A 20996-nucleotide genomic window follows, 5' to 3' on the forward strand; every position below is an offset into this window, starting at 1 on the left:
TGACCTTGGAAATAACCACCTGAATGATTAAATAATTATTAAACGTTCACGAGTGACGGTAAAGTTTGTCAGTGCAAGATGCTTGTAAAAGCAATAACGAAGCAACAGCGTAGCGCTCGAAGAAGACGAGGGGCGACTTCTTCTTTTATGCACGCCCCAGCGGGAAAGGTAACATCCCGAACGCAGCGACACCGTGCCTACGCAGACAAGATGGCGCAGAGGTCCGTCCATCGACCTCTTCGGACAGCGAAGGAACGCGGCCCGACCAACCGCCGGTCGGGCATGCTGACAGATGGGTATGGCCTGGCGGCGCTCCTGGAGTCCGTCAGAGTGGCAGAGGCGCACCCCGACCGCCCATCGCTGGTCCTAGGGAGCGACTTGTCCACTCTCGGCGTTGACATCAGCTCCCCGGAGAACTTGTACCCAGTGTTTGGGGGACCATGGGATGAAAAGGCCAGTAGCTTGAATGAACCCGATGTTCGGATCCCCAGCGAGTACGTCATGGACCAAGACAAGAGGAACAGGGTTGCCGCAGTGAAGATGGACCGGTACGGTATCGATGTTCTCTTTTTCGTCTTCTACACCTCTGGCGGGGATGTCCGGCAAATCCAGTCTGCGGCGGAGCTGTACAAGAGGGGGTGGCGCTTTCATAAAGACGAGGGCGTGTGGATAAACCTGTCCGAGGGCTCGCCGGTGGAGACGAAGTGGACGTACGAGCGAGGCACGTACCCGTACTTTGACCCGATAATCTGGAAGGAAGACAAAAAAGAGTTCCTACTGGTGTATGATCGCCTCGAAGACGAGCCAGCCGCCGTTCGCGCCCCATCGGCCAGCCGGGAGCCAACCGGTCCTGGTGTAGAAAATCCCAATTAAAGCATCCCAGGTGCAACCTCACGTTCCACATTTATTTAGCGATTTCTGTTTGTTTTGAAGCGTGAGCTGTAAACAGCAAGCTTTCAAATGTCGCCATGTCCGCGCTCCTTGTACCGCGCGTCGCGAGACCGTCTAGCTCCGAATTAAAATCGGTGCGATGCTTCAGGTGTGCGGAAGCCGTGCCTTAACGGCTGTCGTGAGGCGATCAGACAGATAGAGTATATGGTAACGCCACAGTTAAGCGTGTATATCGGGACACTGTGCCCGTACTGCGCATACGCCACGCACTGTTATGTCCTCGACTGTAGCATGCACCCACAATTAGGGGAAATTACCAAGCGGGCTTGTGGTGTGCAACGTCCTTCGCATGGTATCGCCGCCTCCCGTGACGCCCGGTGCAGTGCGACATTGCTACTGCGGCTTGTAGTCTGAATGAGCGGATACTGAGCCGTTTTACTAGATAACCACCATGACTGCGTACAAGCGACTTTGTCTAGAAAGCGTCCGTGTTTGTTAGTACTCATAGCGTTTTAGTCGGGTCTCAGCGCCATTCAATTTATGCATTGTGTAGGTGGCACGATTCTAACGATGGGTTTCCGCAATGCTTTCCATGGCACAGAGTCTCTTTATCCATGCGGATGGTTCTCGCCTCCAAACGCTTCAGGCATAGTTAGCAGCATCGCACTTGGGGGAAAAAAATCGGCGTACGCGCTATCGGAGAAGGGCCTCAGTCTGCGTAGCGCGCGTCTGAATGTGGGCCTCTCACATTTGTCACTTTTAATTGTAGTACGTACACCATTGCTTCTGTCCCGGGACGCAAGCACATGTATTGTTTTCGCTTCCATGAAAAGACATGAACATACCAAGCGTCTCCTTGCCACCAACTACTGCCCATTCAGTTCCTATTTTGCTGTTTAGGTTGTGCAGCAGGCATTGCGCCCCGCAGTCTTCTTAGAAAGAACGCAAATTAAAAAATTCCCCGCATTTCCCCGAGGGGAAGAATGTGAAAGTGCGAATGCACGAGTTGAATTTGCGTGGTTCGGTAATGTTCGCGAAAGAGAGATCACACACACACACACAACTACAAAGAAAGAAAGATGCATTTATTCACAGACACCTATTTGTGTTGTCGTTGTACTTGATTGCTAGAGTGGATCTCAGCTTTGAAATTTCGTGTCAGTACTCCTTTAAGCGGGTGCATTAGCCCTTCTCACGCCCGATTCCTGGCCAATCCCCCACGTGGGTATGTGCCATGTCAGCGGCCAGGCAGCGCGCGCCCATCTCCCCCCGTTGCCAAGGAAGACGAGGAGATTCCTGGCCAATCCCCCACGTGGGTATGTGATGCGGACATCACCGGTGGACGCAGGTTCAGGGCCGCTTAAGAAGTGCATTACACTTAAAGGAGCCATGAAGAGAAAACACAAGTTTGGTTCATTCAAAAGATTGTCTCGTTAGAATCATACTGACACCACTTTTAACGTAAACTTCGCTCAAATAAGCTACATAATTAGGAAAAACGGGAATGGTCATGCGACCCACCAGCTCATTTCCCGCAACAGAACCTGTGATGTCACATGGGCTAAGCTCTGCGATTGGCGGAGGCTGGCAGAAGCAGACGCAAATTAGGTAGAGCTTACAAACTAGACGAACGAGCGATTTGCGCTTAAATTTAGGGCACATTCTTTACAAAGCAATAGGAATGATGGGACAAACAGTGGAAGTTACGAAAGCACATGTAAACATAGAAGTACTGATGCGTTCTGCTGTTCGTACTGCGCACAGCATGCTTTGGTTTAGCTGCACAGCACTATGGGGCTTGGGGTTGTCTCAGACGACACTGGCCGATTGACGCAAGCAACGGTGTCTTACGTGACCCCATTTGTCGAGCGAGCACTGTTTCAGGGAACGAATATTTTCTCCCAGAACAAAAACAAGCCAGGTTTAAATGCGAGCAAAAACAAACCAAACGCTTGCCACGGTATGGTGGCGCCATCTAGGTTACGAAACGTAAAGAAACGCGGGAACAAACCAACACCGCTACAGGGTGGTGACAACTTTGAACGGTCCCGTGCCGCCGCAATTGGGCCAACGGGCTCAACGCGTTATTCTTTTCGTTTCCCACGAGACCTAGCAACGCGAAACAGACAATATGATTCAAACTTCTTCAGTAAACCGCGTTGCGGCGATAATTTTAGCGCGGTTTTGACACAATGACTTCCTTCGGCGGCGAGCGAGCAACCGAACATGGCGGCGCCAGCGTTACGTGTCTCTACCCTGTACGGCGGATGCATGAATGAAGGTACTCTAGGCTGCAGAGCGGTCGGTTCCCGTGATGTCACTTGGGACCACGAAAACGCACGATTGAGCGGGAAAATCAAAATTTTAACCTGAATAGTTTAATTTCTCAGTGAATAAAGCACCGTTTGTATCCGGACAAACGCTGGGGGCACTATAAAACACGAAATCTTTCGAATAAAACCAACTTGCATTTTCTCTTCATGGCTCCTTTAAAATTTCTCGTCGGCAACACCGCAATACACGCGGCTAATCTGGCCTCCAAAAACGAAGCCCTAATGTATGCCTGACGATTTTCTGTAAATGAGGAGTGCCATGTAGTGGGAGGAATTACTTGCAAAATTATTGGGAATGAATACATCGAAATTACTTGCAATATAAGGAATCCTTACTCCGACCACACCGTGAACCTGAAAGTGATTCGTAATTGCTTCTAGTTACTTGAATTGTAATTTTTAGGAATCCCTCAAAATACTTGGTACCTTAAATTTTTTTTAAATTAGCACTTTTGTCCAAGAAAATGTCAATTAACTCAAGACGCAGGTCTCCTTAACAAAAACTCGAACTAACAGTAAATTTTAAGTAAAGCATGGTCAATTAATGTGCTTGCACATATTAACCGAGTTAGAGTTGTTTGATATTTCTTTTACTTTACTAGGAAGCTTGAAGCTGACGCTGCGTAGAACTGCTACAAAGTAACTTTAAACACTTTGAAGTTAGTTGTAATTGTACGCCTTTCCCGAATAGTGAGGATGAGATCATGATGATGGCTGTGTGTGTGTGCGCGTGCTCGTGGGCAAGTTTCTGCGCGTGCGTGTTTGCGCGTGTGGGTATGCTCGTGCGCATGCACTCATGCTCTCATGCACGCACGCACGCACGGTTTCGAGGCAAGACAGACGTTCTTCGCGTGAAATAGCGTTAAGGTGGCCAAAGAATGTGTTGCATCAAAAACATGGGTACACTGGCAGCGAAGGCTTGGCTTCACTTCAAGGGGTATTCGTCTGGCTTGCCTCAGCACGCGGCTGTTGTCGCTGTTTTTTGCCAGCTGCAGGTCGACAGCGAAACACTCATCCCGGCGTGGCTATTCGTTGCTTCCTTTTTATCAACATCCGTAATCCCATTCGGGAGCGTGCCTAACGAGGCGGCGGGATATTGTCAGCGTGATTGAGTAGTCCTGGGAGCCTGAGCTTCTGCGATCGTTAACAACGGGCTGTGGCTTAGATATCCCCACTCTACGGCGTTGATTTACACTTGCTTGACAGTAAATCGCGCCTCGTAATTGCAAGAAGAAAACATGTACTGGGACGGCTGTAGCCCCAAGGGGATGTGTAATGATTGGCTGGCGCCCCGTTCTTCAGCGTTGGACATGGGGACCCCAGTACCGGTCTCTTCTTGGCTTTCTGTGTGCAACTGGTGCAATGTTGTACCTATAAACCCCCCTGTTTTGCCGTAGGAAAATATATCGCATTAAAAAAAAAAACTCCTCGAACTGTCGCACGATTGTTCTTGGAACTCCATTCTGTTCTCTTTCTAAACATTCACGTTATCACTGGCAGGCGTTTTTTTGTGTTTGTTTGAGGTGCTGGTGAGTAGTAGACCATGGGGATGAACGCTGGTGGGGTTGTTTCTTTGACATTTTTTTAACAATGACCTCAGCAACAGCATAGCTTGCTCACAATTAAAACGGTGGCTCCCGATGAACCCATTAAAGATATCTCGCAAGCGAGCCTAGTTTTTGCCTTGGGTCTATCCGTGAAGTTGAGCCGTGTGATTGGCACCAAATTTGCAGAGTTCAGCAGAATACTGCAACTTCCGCTGATCACCGCTGACAAAGGCACCGTCAAGTCAAGCACATATTTCGCCAGCAGAGGCTTAGATGATGATACGGAGACCCCGATATATGAACAATGAATCATTTTAAGTGTGACCGTGCCAAACCCAAAGCACACTGCAGTGGAATGTTGGGTTGAGTGCGCAAATTTTCTAAGGAGTTTGCAAGTAAACAAGGTTAGCAGATGCTTGAAACTAGCTACAAAACAATCGTAACAAAATTCTGCAATAGTACTTGGGAGCTAATTATCGCCTGCAGTCACGAAGCGTGTTGGACCTCCGAACATGGGAAGAGCAGCCTCTGTCGCTATAGGTACGGCATGTTTTCCCCGACCGTAGTCCGGCAGTCGTGGTTGTGGTTTTCTTGACAACTGATGGAAAAGGTGGTTGCGTACTGTTCCTGAAACCCCGACTCACGTTGTATCCGTCACGAAAAAGGTGGGAGTAAAGACATTCTGTTCTGTCGAAACTAGAGGCCGAGCATGTCGACCGCCTGGGCGACGAGTCTGCGCTGTTCTTCGCCCCTTTCAGAGCCAAGCAAGAGACGGTTATAGCGACGGTTTATTTCGTGAGCAGTGGTTCAACGCTCCTATGTCTGGTGCATTAGCAGTGATTTAGTTAGACGGTTCAGTTGCGCCAACGTCGGAGTATCGTGCGAAAGCTGCATGCATCTGTACCTATAAAAGCATTGTCCAAAGCCCCATCATGGGTGAATCTACCCTGTCTTTTAGTGACACTCGACTAGGATTCTGAATATTCACATCGTATTAGTGCGGGCTCAGAATTCTTGCAGTGGAACCTCCCAGTATTTGTGCTGTAATTGACCGATGGATTCAGTCATTGTTGTGGGGTTCCCTCATCACTGCGTCTGTAGCAACGCACGCTCGAGCAGCCTGCATTCTAGTTTATAAAGCGTTGTGCAATACTCCACTGCAGATTTGTACCATGCTGTGGGCATGAGGCATTTTGTGAAAATAGCAGCAGTAACTGTCGGGTATGTGCCGGCGCTTAGGCCTTACGTTATGCGTTCAAACCTTACGCCGTGAACCGGTCGATACACGCAGATTATTGATTCGTTGAGAGCATGGAACACTTTTCTAATGGGTAGCGGTTGATGATGTTCCCCTTCAAAGCAAGACGTTTCCGCAAACTTCATGTGTTTAGGCTCCACGTTACATAACCTTCAACTTGAGCCTTACGATTAGCAAAGCAGCAGTATAATCATTCTGCGTCGAGCTGCAGGCGCCGGTTGACGTTAGACTTCAAAGCGTGACATTAGACCCAGCTTCGGGCCGCGGCGTTCCCGTGCCATCGCCTTCCTTTGCGTCTGAACCTTTCTGCAAGCGAGTAACTGGGGAATTTGGGAGGCTTCATACATAATCACACTACTTTCGCGAATGGGCAACTTCCGTTTGTGCGTTAAGAATAGGAATAAATATTGCACAATACGCATGGGCTGTACGGCGGCAGTGTGTGGTTCTGCCGACACCATTCGAGGCATCTGCCGGTGCGCCCTCCTCCCCCATTCCCGTTTAAGCCCCGCCCGATGTCCGCCCTATTGCCGCGGATTTCACTCGAGCATGACCTTTGGAGGGGCTCGAACGGCCATGATGCGTGAGCCACAATTCGCATCACCGCATCAGAAGAAAGAGGCACGATAACGCGACAAACAACAAATGTTTATAAGCGCAAGTGTCAGCGAACCCCTAGAAAAAGTTTCTCTATGACCTCTATAGATGTGCCCAAGGACGCAGGCGCCACACATCATCCTCACCACGACCAACATAATCATCAGAAGCATCATAATCATCATCATCATATCATCATCATCATTAGTAATAACAAAAATAATAATAATTATAGCCATCATCGCCACCACCACAATCATTATCATGATCATCATCATCATTACGATTATCACCACCATTATTATCATTATCATCGTCGTCATCCTATTCAGGTCCACTGCAGGGGGAAGGCCTCTCGCCCCCTATAAATGCTACGACTCCAAAGACATGGACTTTTCTCTGAGAAGACAGTCGGCTGAACGAAATGCAAAGCAGGTACCTTGCGACCAAGAAAACAGCAATGAAAATAAAAATGCGCAGTTTGAGGCACGCGTATTACAGAGATGACGAAGGACTACCAAGGAACAAAACCGGCTTTTAAATGATCCGTCTTTGTCGCAACACGACCCTGCGATCATGATTGAAAAAATTCCCCGCATTTCTCCGAGGGGAAGAATGTGAAAGTGCGAATGCACGAGTTGAATTTGCGCGGTTCGGTAATGTTCGCGAAAGAGAGATCACACACACACACACACAACTACAAAGAAAGAAAAATGCATTTATTGACAGACACCTATTTGTGTTGTCGTTGTACTTGATTGCTAGAGCGGATCTCAGCTTTGAAATTTCGTGTCAGTACTCCTTTAAGCGGGTGCATTAGACCTTCTCACGCCCGATTCCTGGCCAATCCCCCACGTGGGTATGTGCCATGTCAGCGGCCAGGCAGCGCGCGCCCATCTCCCCCCGTTGCAAAGGAAGACGAGGAGCGCGCGCACCCGCAGCTGTTGCTATGCGGACGGCGGCGGACGCTTCAGGCTCGCTTAAGAAGTGCATTCGCACTTAAAAAATGATGTGCACTGCGATGTGCACTTGTGTGCACTGTGAGGACAATGCCGATGCCGATGCCGTGACTATGCCGAGGTTAGCCGCAGCTGTGACAACGTATACGCTTGGCTGTTCAAGTGCCTCTGTCCCCTGCATTCCATGCATTGGCAGGCGCTCACATCGTGCTATAGACGATGAAATTGGTGCTAGAGCAATTACCTCCAATATATAAGGCTTCCTTTTCTTTCTTTTCTTTTTTTGCGCAAGGTGGCTCTCCTAGTATATTTAGTAACGTGCTGTTTACGCAGTGCTAAACAGAGCAAGAGAGAGAAATAAACGTTTAATAAAAACGAGCAAATTTGGTGCTAGAGCAAACTTGCTGTTTCTCAGTGAGGTAATATACACAGGATGATAAATTAATGCATCGCCTTATGAACTTTTCGACAGATTGCCTACAAAACTCCGCGGTCGTATCTCCTAACAAGAAGTTACTCTGGGAAAGCCGTTATATCAACCGCTTCAGAAAGTATGAGGCCGAAACCGTTCAATCTGCGGTACCGACAGCTCATGAATTTTAGTTTTGTGCACACGGCAACTGTTTCCGCAGGCAAATAGAATGGGCATGAGAACACCACTGAAGGCATTTATAAATATGACATATATAAGACGCTAGTGTCGAAGCCTTTTCTGCGATGCTGGGCACGGCACGCATCCAAGTGCCCTGTGGGGGCCGGAACACACCCTCCAGCGCAGTCCGGATACGAAGGGAGGTGACACCAGTATTAGTTTGATATTCAGTTATTCAAATGTCCCCGCCCACGTTTATGGAGCGCTACGACGCGCTGATCCCAATTTCCATCATCACTTCTGGCAGAACGATCGATATGGGAACATCCGGCGGGAACATGAACGCCACTGTATCTGCTTCGTCTTTACTGAACACATCCAGCATGCCGCATTGCCTCCGTAGTTTTGATCAAGTGGTAGCATATCGTACGTGCCTTGACGTTACCTTCACAACATATCCTGTATCAGATACAGCAAATGCCTCGTCGGAGCTACGCTGAACGTGTGAGCAGACGAACACGTTATGTGTGGATGCCCCTGATCTTGTGATGCTTACGCCCTCGATAAATAGGCACACTGGCTTCTTTGTCTTCACGCAGGCCTCCAATTCACAGGATGGGCTCCGACGGTGGCACTATGCAACGTGTGGGGTTAGAGATACTCATACAAAAGCGTGACTTCATTAGTCTGTGACAGAGGTTCATAATATACGCAGGTACTACGTACTGCATTCGCGCGATTCTCAACGCGCCCCGGATTGTAACGTGCAGGTAGGTTTCCTCATGAAAATCTGAATATATATTACGAGCGGTAGTACCCGGCGGTGCCCGGGGGGCCATTATATTAAGGACAGCAATTGGTATTTGTTAGTCGCCATATTAGGCTACTTCATTGGGAAGTGGTGCACACTCGGGAGTGAATGCCTGCTGTCAGTACATAGGCTACTACTGCAGGCGCGTCGTGGTAATGTGAAACGACTGGTACTCGTGTTTTACTCCAACTCTCGCTAAACAAATTGCACCAAGAGGGCGCATTTGAGCGAATGAGTCAGTGAGTGAAAAAGGTTTTATTGAGCCGGCGAAGTGGGAGTTGTTCCCAATTTCAGAAAGCATTGTGATGAGTGGGCAGCCTTCGGTCTGGAGGACGTATTTTCTGGACATCCAGATCGCTGTTAGTCACCAGGTTCTCCCACAGCTCAAGGTTTGGAAAAGTGGATGGAAGAAGGAGGAGCTTGGTATGCTTGCACTCTTAATATGATATGAGGAAGAGTGCCAGGTTGCAACCACAACTTGAATTCGGCAGGACATTGCGCTGGGAAGACATGATGGAGGCTGGCTGGGTGGGGGCTATTCTTCCTCGTAGGAAGTGCTATCTCAGAAGATATGAACGATGCTCATCGGTACAGTTTTATCATAAGTAACATAGGCTCCCTTCGGAAGGCGCGAGGTTGCAGGAAGTCCCAGCAGATGCCGAGGGCTAACCTTCGCGCTTTTTACTGGTACATCTTCTCTTTTACATTTATGATATATGACCCCTGCTCCTACGGGCGACGCGTAGTTGCCGAAGGTGTCAACAGATGGCGACCACTAAGCGAACGCGGGAAATCTCAACTGAATTTTACGTCCAAAAGGATGCATATTAAAAAATCTCGCTGGCCTTCTTATCCGCATGTTAGGACAAAATCCTGAAAGTGCTTTTTGGGCAAGTAAATGGGAAGCATTTTCAAGAAAAAACGAATGGGAGATATCAACTGGCTGGGTGGTAATTTACGAAAGTGTAAAAACACAGTCTTTTCCCGAAATCCCGCTTGCCTCTATTGGGAGGGTGTCAGTGAAAAATGTTGTATAACAATGTTGAGATACGTGAGTAGGTTGCCTATCTCAACAAAAACCAGTTCGATATCTCGGATGGCGGGCGGTAAAAAAAGAATATGTGAAAAACTATTTTACCGCTTTTTACTCTCCCCATGGTGGAATTTTTAAACTTTTAAGAAATATTATCCTCCAACACGATGATGATGGTTGGGCTTTATTGGCGCAAGGCCGACTATGGGCAAAGAGCGCCAAAGAAGAAGTTACTGAGTTTTGACCAGACCGTAAATACTAAAACATGTGACTAAAATTAAAGGTGATGCAAAACAAAAGACAATGGAGATGGCTGGTGTATAGGGTCAGGGTGATTACACGTGATATGACAAGAGCTGCAGAAAGTTTACCTCAGCTAAAAACTTAAAAACACGTTGACTAGAAAACATTGGTTCGTCGGCTAAAAAGTATGATGGGTGCAATGGAATGTGTCGTCTGTATAATTCAGGTAAACGTTTGTGTCGTGTTGTGTCAAGTGCCTTGCATGTGATTAGTATGTGGACTACGGATAGGCCCTTTCCACACCTGCTACACGTGGGTCCCGAAGTTCCAGTGAGCAGGTGGGAGTGCGTTACATGTGTGTGGCCTATCCGCAGCCTAGCCAGGGCGACTTCAGTGTATCTGTTGTGCGAGTCAGTTATGTAGCGTCCCAGTTGTGGTTTTATTACGTGTAGTTTGTTGTCTGTTGACTCCAGTGTCGTTGCCATGTGTTACGAAGCTGTCGTCTGATGTGTGCCTTTAGGTCGGTGTAAGGTACTGTTGTTATGTCAACTGTGGCCATGAGAGCAGCAGCACCAGCCATTTGATCAGCGGTCTCATTGCCAGGAATCTCACAGTGACCTGGTACCCAGCATTTAGTTATTTGAAGATTTGAGGCATATGCAGTCATTAGTACTTTGAAAAGAGCATTGATCACATAGTTTTCAGATGACTTTCCTGATGACAGTGCCTGTACAACGCTTAGAGAATCTGTATAGACGATGGACTATGGAATTTTATGTTCGAGGATGTGTTTGAAACGAGTAAAATGCCATACGCTTCTGCCGTGTAAATACTGCTATGAAAATTCATTGTTTTAGTAACGGTAAAATTTGGTCTGTGCGCTGCACAAGATACAATAAAACCAGTTTTCGACGCGTCGCTATAGAATTCTGCGCACCTGTACTTGTCCTGCAGGAAGAGGAAGTGCTGCAGAATAGCACTCCTGGGTACCCTATTTTTTTCTACTATTGTAAATGATAGGTCGCATGATATAGGATGTAGATGCCATGGTGGAATTAAATTATGGATGGGTGTGTTGTGCGTGTCTGAAAGAGGGACCGTGCGTGCAGAAGCCTCCTCTCTAACTCTGAGAGAGAAAGGTAAGGAAATAGATGGCCTGTTTAAAAAGAGTTGCAAGTTTGATGTATTGTTCATGATGGGATTAAAAGGATGGTTGGTAAGGGACACAATCTTAGATGCATATAGCAGGTCAACATACTCCCGCTGATGCCTTAGACACCACTTGTCGCACTCGACATAAAGACTTTCGACAGGGATAGTGCGTAAAGCACCGCATTAGAGGCGAAGGCCAAGATGCAGCACTGGGTCGAGCATTCTCAGTGCGGTCTTTGTCGCCGACCCATACACGACACTGCCGTAGTCGAGCCGAGACCCCACCAACGCCGTGTACAGACGCAGCAGGAGTTGTTTATCGGCCCCATAAGATTTATGGGAGAGAACCTTAATAATATTCATTGTTTTTAGGCATTTGCATTTGAGCGGTTTGATATGAGGAATGAATGTAAGTTTTTCATCGAATAAAATGCCTAAAAACTTGTGCTCCTTGTTCACAGGAATTGGCACATTTGCAAGAGTGATGTCTGGGTCCGTGTGGACCCCACGCTTCCTGGAGAATACAACACAAGAGCTCTTTCCGGGATTAATTTTGAAACCATTCTTGTCTGCCCAGTCGGCAAGCTTCTTGACGCCGAGCTGGACTTGACGTTCGCAGATGGACATGTTACATGATTTAAAGGATATCTGGACGTCGTCTACATACATGGAATAAGAGGTGTGGGTGGCAATGCCTTTCCAAGAGAGTTCATCTTTACTATGAAGAGAGTGCAACTCAACACGCCACCTTGCGGCACGCCATTTTCTTGGACGTGAACCTTTGAAAGTGCACAACCAACTCTTACTCTGAACTTTCTCTCTGACAAATAACTAACAAGGGTATTCAACATATTACCCGAAACACCGAGTGACCTGAGGTCACTAAGGATCCCATAACGCCAAGCGGTGTCGTAGGCTTTCTCGAGGTCTAAAAACACAGTAAAGCAATACTGCTTATGCACCAAGGCATCCTTAATATACGATTCAAGAGCTACGAGTTGATCATTCGTGGATCGCCCGGCCTTAAGCCTGCCTGGCAGCTCTCGAGAAGACCATTGTACTCGAGGAAGCACACGAGCCTGCGATTGATCATTTTCTCGAGAAGCTTGCACAGGCAGCTCGTCAGGGCTATTGGACGGCAACTTGAGGGGGACGACGGGTCCTTTCCCTCCTTCAAGAAAGCCACTACAATGGCCTCCCTCCAAGATTGTGGAACGTCCACCGAAACCCATATCTTGTTATATAGGTGTAAGAGTGTTAGAAGAGTGTCTGCGTGCAGGTGTTGTATCATTGTGTATGTGATGTTGTCTGGGCCTGGAGCTGAGGGTTTACACGTGCTCAAAGCAGCCCTCCGCTCATGCAGTGAGAACTCTGAGTTATAAGAAGATGTTGACCTATTGTTATCTAGTATAGGCTTCTTTTCGGCCGTTTGTTTGTGTTTCATGAAAGTGTTTGTGTAGTGGGCTGAACTAGAAACGTATTGAAAGTGTAGTGCGAGTGTGTCAGCCTGGTCTTCGAGTGTGTCCCCTGTTGGGCTGACCAGAGGCAGGCTGTGTGCTTGTTGTCCTTTGAGTTTTCGTATTCTCGTCCATACTTTCCGTGTGTCTGTGTATGAGTTTATTGATGTTAAGAACGAACGCCAACTCTCTCGTTTTCCCTCACGGCGCACACGTTTTCCTAACGCCTTGGCCCGTTTGAACAAGAGGAGGTTTCCCGACGTGGGGTACCGACGAAGGATACCCCACGCCTTGTTCTGGGCCTCTCGCGCCCGCCTACAGTCCTCATTCCACCACGGCATCCGCTGGTTGCGCGGGGCACCAGAGGCGTGGGGAATGGACTTTTCGGCGGCGTCGAGGATGTGCGCCGTGAGAAGTTGGGTAGCTTCTTCGACGTATAGGTGTCCTATGGATGTGTGGTGTAGTTTGGATGTTGCTGTAAATGTATTCCAGTTAGCTCGTGCTTCATTAAACCTATTATGGGAAGATGCACTGCATGGGCCTTTACCTATGTATGTGAGTGAGGTGGGGAAGTGGTCACTACCGTATGGGTCAGTGCCCACACCCCACTCGAGGAGAGGAAAAAGAACTGCTGAGCCAATAGCCAAGCCAAGATTTGAGTATGTATTGTGTCCTATGTTATGGTATGTAGGCTGTTTCTTGTTGAACAGGCATGCTCCTGAAGATGTAAGGAATTTCTCTATCAGGCGACCTCGGGCATCCATGCGAGAAGAGCCCCAAAGAGAGTTGTGCGCATTAAGGTCACCTGTCAGGATGTATGGTTCGGGCAGCTGGCCAACCAGCGCCTCGAAGTCAGAGCTCAAAAGTGAAACATCAGGAGGAATGTATATGGAGCATACCGTTATTAACCTATTAAATATTATTGTTCGAATTGCCACAGCCTCAAGGACAGTGTTAAGAGTGACAGGGTGGCAGGCTAAAGATTTCCGGGCAATTATGGCCACACCGCCAGAAGAGTGTGTGCAGCCATCCCTGTCCTTTCTGAAGACCATGTAACTATTCAAGAAATTTGTGTGCTTGGAATTCAAATGTGTTTCCTGAACACACATTACACTTGGCTGATTAGCATGCAGTATTTCGTATACATCGTCAAGATTTTTAAAAAGGCCTCTACAGTTCCATTGAATTATGTTTTCTCTGCCCATTATTTAGTGTGAGAGCTACTGGCGTGTGTGTGTTTGTTTATGTGTCGTCTTTCGGGGCTGTGACTCTCGCCTTTTTTGGCTTGTCGGGAGGCTTTGGTGTCGGGACGCGTTCCTTGCGGTGCACCGCACGCAAGAACGGCACGACGTCCATCTCATCGTCCGATGTCCTGGGTGTGCCCGTCGAACCGGGCCCCCCGGACTTGGGCCCCCTTCGGGGGCCCTTCATTTGACCCGCAAACGCCGCAGGTGTCGGGGGCACCAGAAGAGGCACGGACTGTGCGGTGGCAGTGGAAGCCGGAGCGGGGCCCGTGGTGTCCATGGCACTCTCCAACGCACTGGAGGACGGGGAAGCAGGGACGTAAGCGGCACCGGTCCCGATGGAAGAGGTTGCCACTACAACCGCTGCTGCCTCAGCAAGCGGCATGGTGGCGGGTTGGGCTGCCAGAGGCAACCCAGAGGGGGGGGGGGGGCGGACGAGGGACCAGGTCAGACTCGCTGAACTGGGTTCCTGTGGAAACCAGACGCCGCTCCGCCCCCCGGCGAGCTGCGTCGGCGTACCTCCCCAGAGGGAAAGAGGCGAACCTCTTCCGCGCCTCTGGGAAGGTGATGTTTTCTGTTACCTAGAGGTTGATTATTTTCTTTTCTATTTGGAACTTTTCGCATTTCCTGGAGTAGGCCGCATGTGGGCCCCTGCAGTTTGCACAAGTGAGGATGTCAGAATTACAGTTGTCGGTGGGGCGGTCCTTTGCGGCGCATTTCGCACACGTTGTTTTGCCGCGGCAAGCGGCTGTACTGTGCCCGAACCGCTGGCACTTGAAGCAACGGCGCGGGTTCGGAATGTAAGGACGAAGGGAGCATCGAATGAAGCCTGCGTTGGTATGTTCAGGAAGTGAGGACCGGTTAAAGGTCAGGATAATATGTTTCGTGGGGATTATGTTATCGTCCCTGCGCATCGTGATGCGGCGCACAGCTGCGACGCCCTGATCCTTTAAACCTTCAAGCAGGTCGGCATCTGTTTCCGTAAGAAGATCTGCCTCAGAAATCACACCCTGGGAGCTGTTGAGGCTCCAGTGGGGTGTGACCAGATCCAGATCATGGATGCGGGTTTGTTCAAGAAGAGTGCGGGCTTGTTGTTCAGCGTGGAGGTCTATAAGGATTTCTCCCGTCCTAAGCTTTTTAGCTTGATTCTTTCCTCCTATTGTGTTTTGCAGGAATTTTGAAACCAGGAATACAGACATGGAAGCGACAGGTCTTGCTGAGTCAGCTGACTCTATCACAAGGAAACGAGCATAGTTATTCGCAGTTGTTGAAAAGACAGTTGTTGGAAGAGGTGGGAATGATACTTCGGTGCGGCGCCTTTTCAGGGACCGGTCACGTTTGGGGGTTGGGGGGGGGTTGAAAATGCCATATAGCATAGTATAAAAGCAGGGAGACGGGGGTACTTTCGTCTTTGACCTTACCCTGGTAGTAAAAGAGGTCCCGGAGCTCCCTGCCTGGTGAACAGACAGGGAGCCCATCCGCCGGAGCTTGATCTGGCCTCCGACGGCCACCGTTCGTGGTTTCTAACCCTCCACCTCTAAACACATCGCCACGGTGGGATCCAGCTTATGTTTGGGGGCTCGGGGTCCGCGGTATCGCCAGTACCGTCACCAAGATTGCTCAAGGTGCCCCGTGCGGGGTAACCTCCAACACCGTAATCAGAATGTGCCCTTGCAATCTGTAGCCGTTTGAAAGAGCAGTTTGGCTAGACGTGTACATAACCTGGCAGGGGTTTTTGGCTCATGAGCCGTGTCATTTGTAAAAAACAATTTGACCCTTTTAGCGGCGTCGCAGAGCGAAATTCTTAAAAACAATTCTGGGCATTTGTATGAGTAAAATATTCTAGCAAAAAACAGCTGGATTCCTGAATCGGTGAAAGATTTATTTGAGAATTTTTAGGAACACCGGTTTAGTTCCGGAATGCGCAATTACCTCGCTGGTGTAGGTTAGGGCGAAATCAAAAAACTACTTTTCGGGTATTCGTAAGGGCTACTTATATCAGCAAAAAGCGCTTTGATATGTGAATGGGTGACCGAGAAAATCACGAATTCCCGAAACCACAATTTCGCCCTTTTCTTCGTTAGGAGGGCAATTTCTGAAAAACCCGCCTTAGTGAGGAGGAGTAGGAGGAAAAACTTCATTGTGAGCCTGGTGATGTGGGAGTGGCTCCTCAGTCCAGGAGACATGGGACGACCTTGCTGTCTCAGCCCTAGACACCAGGAGTTGCTGTGCATCCAAGCCGGCGCTGGTCGTCAGGTTCTCCCACAGCTCAGGGAGGGGAAGGAAAGTGGGTAAAGGTGGGAGGGCTGGGTTGTGTGCGCACCCCAAGATCATGTGTATGAGGGTACATAGGTTAGGGCAAAATATACATGTGGCAGGGTATTGGGTGGGGTACATCCGATGTAGCCAAGTTGGGTGAGGAAAGGTTGTTTGAAGCCTCCGGAGTATTACTTCTTCTGTTTTAGTAAGCTGCGGGTGAGGAGGGGGAAAATGTTGTCTTGATGTGCGGTAATGTTGGGTGATGTCTTGAAATGTGAGCAGGGGGACGAGACTTGGTGTTTCCTCATAGGCCTGGGAGGAGAGTTCGCAGGCTTGTCTATGGGCAAAATTATTGCCCGTTAGTGAGGAGTGTCCCGGGGTCCACACAATGTCGATCTTCCTGCTGGGGGCGTGTTGAGCCAGGAGGTTCCACGTAGTTGAGGCCACGTAACCTGATAAAAAGCTGCGACAGACGGCTTGACAGTCTGTAATTAGAATTGTTGCGGGTGTTCGAGTGATGGCGAGGGCCACAGCGAATTCTTCCGCGGCCCAGATAGAAGGGGTCTTGATTGAGGCGCAGGTGATGATCTTGTCCTTAGTGGTTGCTATGGCTAAGTGATGGGACGGATTGGAGTAAGGGCTGGCATCTGTGTACAAAACATTAGGATTGCTTCCGTAGATTTGTTCTTGGGCTTTTCTACGGGCGTGTCGACGACCGGAGTGCAAAGTGGGATGCATATTTTTGGGAAGAGGGCGGACACGAATGGATTGACGCCAATTATAGGAAAGAGGTTTTCTGTCCGTGGTCTGCGGAGTTGACATTTTGAGGTCCTGTAAAAGTGCCAGTCCTGTTGGTGTTTGAGTTAGGCGGAGTCGTTGACTGGAAAGATGTCCTTCGATGAGTTCCGTGACAGAGTTGTGAATTCCTAATTGGAGCAGTTTAGTTGTCGCGGTGGACATAGGAAGATTAAGAGCTTTCTTTATAGCTTTGCGGATGAAGCGATCAATGGCTTCCGTGTCAGTTTTGCTGAGAGTTAGGTAGGGGGCGATGTAGATGACCCGTGATATGAGGAAGGCGCGGATAAGGCGGAGAAGGTCGCATCTACTCAATGACGCAAATAAACTTGTGAAATTTCAAGTCTCTAGGTCTCACAGTTTTGTCTGGGCGTTGATGAGTCAGTCATTCAGTCAGTCAGTGAGTCGGGAACTTCTTTTTATAGGTATACATTACGAAAAAATAATTTAAAAGTGAAGGAAGCTCACACTACCGCGTAACGCGTAAGACTTGACGGTAGCGAAGCTGTTCACAACCTTCAATTTTATGTATATGCCGTATTTGCACGATTCGAACGCGCCCTGGATAGTAACGCGCAGGTAAGGTTCCTCATGTAAATCAGAAACAAATATTTCATCTGAAAAAAATACTTTAAAAATGAAAGAAGATCAGACTAAGGCGTACGACTTGAAGATAGCGAAGCTGTACGCAACCTTCACGACCATCACGATGATTTAGGTCCACGATTGCAGCCGATTTACTTCTTCTCCGCTACCGCAACGACCTTCACTCCGTTATTGCTGCTATAAGTGTGAGCTTTCATTTTTTTGGAAGTATTAATCATTGGACATCGCCTTGGACGGGCGTACGCTAGGACCTGCCTTTGTCGTTCTAAACGAATGTTGCCACGATAACGGCAAATGCTGAGAGAGAGAGAGAGAGAATAAACATTTTCATTTATCTAGCAGAGGCTGATGTGTCAGCTTCGCCACGTGGAAGGCATCCTTAGTCCCGGCCAGCCAGAGTCAAGGCATCCCTAGTCCAAGACGCCTTGACTTCGGCTGGCCGTCCATGCTCGGGTCACCAGTTTGAGCTGGATATCCAGGTCTGGTGTGGCCAGGGAAACCCTGGAAACCCTCTACTGCTCGAAGTTGGGATTGCGAAGAGGGGGCAAGTCTGGAGTGCGTTTCCACTTCAATGATATAGGATCCGGAATGCTGGCATTCCGGATCCTACATCATTGAAAACGGCTGTAACTAATATTGAAATGGAATGTTAACCACTCCTTTCTGTAACGCCTTTGGGCTTTGAGAGTAAATAAATAAATAAATAAATAAATAAATAAATAAATAAATAAATAAATAAATAAATAAATAAATAAATAAATAAATAAATAAACAAACAAACAAACAAATAAATAAATAAATAAATAAATAAATAAATAAATAAATAAATAAATAAATACATAATATAAGGTTGAAGTATTTTTTTGGCCAATCTTGGCCAATTTTCCAAGCGGGTATGCTTGGCTGCGAAACGTGCGCCGATGACGCTAGGTAGCCACCGCGAGGCACGCACACACGAGCCGTCGGAATTTTCTTTGTTTTTTAACTGCCGGGCGGTAGTGGAAATCTTGTACAATCTCCCTAAGTGGGTGTGCTTGGCTTTACAAATATGCCCAGAGGACGCTGGGCGGGCCTCGGCCCGCACAAACGAGCACTAGGCACTTTAGTGGTTTTGTTTCCTTCAGGGCGGTCGCCGTGAGGCCTGCGCTCAATTGCGCTTGCTCGGCAATTTCTTGTATTTTTAACTGCGGACAAAAAAAATTAGGATTTTTAAAGGGGCTTCGCACTTAAAAAAAATATCCGCGACAGCTGTTGTACGTGTGCCCATCGAGGAACGTGCACACCAAAATTTACTCGCGTGATGTTTTACGGATTGTTTTGGATTGTATTGAGTGCGATGTTTGTGTCCAAGGTGATGGCGCTCGACCCTTTGATGCCGATTTTGGTTTTGCGCCAAATTTCGGTTTTGCACTCTGTTGGCGCACACACATTTGAAGGCTACGTAGCGAAAAAACGTCCGCCGCTGACCCTCCGGCCGATATCGCAGAACCCGAAACGATCTGCTCGAAAGAAAGCCGGACAAATGTTCGACCTTGTTCACCGCATCTTTTAGACATCTGCGGGTCCTACTGAACGATTGCCTGTATCCTAGTGCCATCCGTACTAGGGCCAAGGATCGTGTAACATGCACAGTTCCAGAACATGAAGGAAGCATACTGGGATCGGCTGAGACTGTTATAAGGGACGCCATTCGCACCATTACTGGTCTCCCCCAGCTAACGCCAATTCCACAGTTTCAAGCAGAAGTAAAGCTAAATACCCTAGCTTCGCGCCGCGCGCCTGCTGAAACGTGGATTGATTCCAGAGGCAGAAGCTTTCGCCACGTACATGGGCCAGCTGCCTTATACGATGCCAGCCTTTTCCGCCGCGAGGTCGCCCTGGATGTATCATCAGGTGACAAACAAGAAGCCCCTGACAATGCTACATGTCCGTACCTCTGGCCTTCACCAGCCCCCAGGCGCCGTCCTTCATGTCTCTACCTGCGACGCAACCGCTGGTTGTTTAGCCTTTTGTGGACGCCGGGCATGCGACTGCTTCGTCACCACGGCCTTGGCGTGTCCCGCTTACCGTGCTCTAAACCAAGACTGCGCGCACGAGACACTCCGTGCATTCCCAGGCCTCCTAGCAGAATGTACTGCCATTTGGGCTGGTCTGCAGGCCCTTGCATCGAAATAGTGGGAATAAGTTAGAACTTTATATGACTCAAAAGCATCGATTCGGGATTTGAGTCACGGTGCGCGTTGTACAAGCCTGTACGGACACATGCACGCGATTATGGACACTTATCCATGTCCTGCCCGTGTTTTGTGGATTCGCCGGGACATGCTTCCTGTCGACACAGCGGCGGATCGCGCCTGCCACAGAGACCACCCATGGCCACTACCACTTCTTCCAGTATTCACCATAGAAGAACTGCTGGTGGAAAATGAAACCCCGCGTCACGCCACGCGTGTTATACTTCCACTGGGTGGAACTGACCTCCCCACTGGGATCGCTGATTGGGAGGAGGTCGTGCTGCCGAGGCTTCTGTTGGCGTGGCGTTACCCCCAGCAGTTATCGACGCTTGGCCTGCCCGTCATCACGCGCCATTTGCGGATATCTGCCACTTCTCTGTGCTTCCTGCGTCAGGAGCTCACGTTGAACACCTACTGTGGACTTGCCCAGGTCTTAGAGATGCCCCGAACGTAACATCTCCAAGGCGCAGGGCTCCATCCTGGGAGACCCCCAGATCTCAAGCTCTCTATATGGGAGGCCCAGCATCGGTATCTTCTATTTTCGCGCGTAAAGGGTGCAGTTTTGTAGCTATGAAAACTTTTTTTACCGGTCTCTTCGATTTTCGCGCGTAACTGGTGCAGTTTTGCAGCTTTGAAAACTTTTTATTATGCCGTAGGGCTATCTCTCGCAAAAAATAAAGGTCCGCGTTAGAGTCGCGTCAAGACGGCATATGCTTTCGTCTGTGGTGATAAGTGTTTGGGTTATTGTTGAGTGTTAAAGCATTTGTGCGCTTTTATTTTTTTAGTGCAACCCACAATAGGAAGCCAGGTAACTATTGGCTATCCTCTTGAGTATCATTAAGTATTTACTACTCCCCCACTTCCTGTCCGCCAGAGTTTATAGCTCTTGTTAATAAATAAAGCCGTATTCCGAGAGCGTGTTTATGAGCGATGTCCTGTCAGTTTTTGGGTAATGTCTACCGCATCTGCCGAGCGGTTAACGGGA

At 48.7% G+C, this 20996-nt stretch overlaps 1 pseudogene; it reads left to right on the forward strand.

Annotated features, from left to right (window-relative positions):
• Positions 1-210: 210 nt before the first annotated feature.
• Positions 211-873, forward strand: LOC144137739 (CCR4-NOT transcription complex subunit 2 pseudogene; annotated as a pseudogene).
• Positions 874-20996: the final 20123 nt, after the last annotated feature.

The sequence above is a fragment of the Haemaphysalis longicornis genome, unplaced genomic scaffold (genome assembly GCF_048455015.1).
Source record: "Haemaphysalis longicornis isolate Haplotype H1 unplaced genomic scaffold, Haemaphysalis longicornis Haplotype H1 scaffold_1, whole genome shotgun sequence".
Lineage (NCBI taxonomy): Eukaryota > Metazoa > Arthropoda > Arachnida > Ixodida > Ixodidae > Haemaphysalis > Haemaphysalis longicornis.